Genomic DNA, 1,291 nt, shown 5'->3' on the forward strand with positions numbered 1-1,291 from the left:
GGGTTTTATAAATTTCTATGATTATTTTTTATATTAATATGAAATGTACATGAAAAATCCCACTAAACACAAAACTACATTAAGACACAACCCTTCTAAACGTCAACGTCAACAGTCTGTCATTTGTTTTTATTATTTGGGGTTAAGTTGTTTTGTTATTATTTTTGTTTGCTTTTGGCTGTTGGGGGTTGGGGGTGAAATAGAACTAAAGAATAAAGCTTCAATAATTATTATAAGATTATGACCTCCAACTCCGGCTTAAAACGAAAACATATAAATATTTCTGATTCTGAATCCGAAGATGAAAATAGTGAACGAAACTTAAAACAAGTTAAGTTTGGAAATAAAAAGAGACGAGCAAATAGACCCAAAGCTATCGAAAGGATTGGGAATTAGATAAGTCGTTTGAGGGTTGGTTAAAATTACAATATACAAATTTGTATATGTATTTATGTTAATGTTTATCTATTTTTAATTTAGATTTTGAGTGCAATGTTTTGTTCATTTTTCAATAAATTACTATCTTTGTTAAAAAAGTATTTTATTTCTAATAGAAATCGTTCTTTTAATTAAAAGAAATGATCAGAATAGGAAATTTGATTAAATTCATAATTCATTATCAACAAAATGTAACACATTTTATAAGTTTGGCGACGGCGCGACTGTGACGTGACGTCATACATAGGAAAAGGTTGTGTACTGACAGAATTGTATGATTGTACCATAATTTTGTACAAAATTCCATAATTTCGGCCAGAATGTACCATAATTCTCACCCAATCATCTGGCAACACTGTGGCGGCTCCCTAGTAGTGGTCATTTACTTTTCATTAAATTGGCAGTACAGGTATATTTATTAAGTTCGTGGACCTATCAAATTGCTTTCATAGATACATTATATACATTTCATAGAACATACAGCGCTTGCGTAAGAAATAATTCGGGTGATCCTAACCTAAAAACACGTTCAAAAAATGCACTCTTCGTACGAACACCCTATAGTATTATATATGAAAATAATATAGACTGTCAATATATAAAATTATTTCCCAAGCACAGCTCTTGAAGTTGTGCTTAAGGTCGTAAAGCTTTAATACTTCCCTGTAGAATTAAATGAAAAAAATTGTATCTTGTAAACTAAAAATATATATTTTCTCAAACTTTATAAGACAATCAGCTTAGCTGTTACTTTTGACTATTTATTATCGTATTGTTGATGTTACATATTTCCGACATCCTTTCATTATCGGTAATTTGAGTGTATTAGTTAGACGTAAAGCAATAAAAAATG

Source organism: Anthonomus grandis, chromosome 7, assembly GCF_022605725.1.
Source record: "Anthonomus grandis grandis chromosome 7, icAntGran1.3, whole genome shotgun sequence".
Taxonomy (NCBI): domain Eukaryota; kingdom Metazoa; phylum Arthropoda; class Insecta; order Coleoptera; family Curculionidae; genus Anthonomus; species Anthonomus grandis.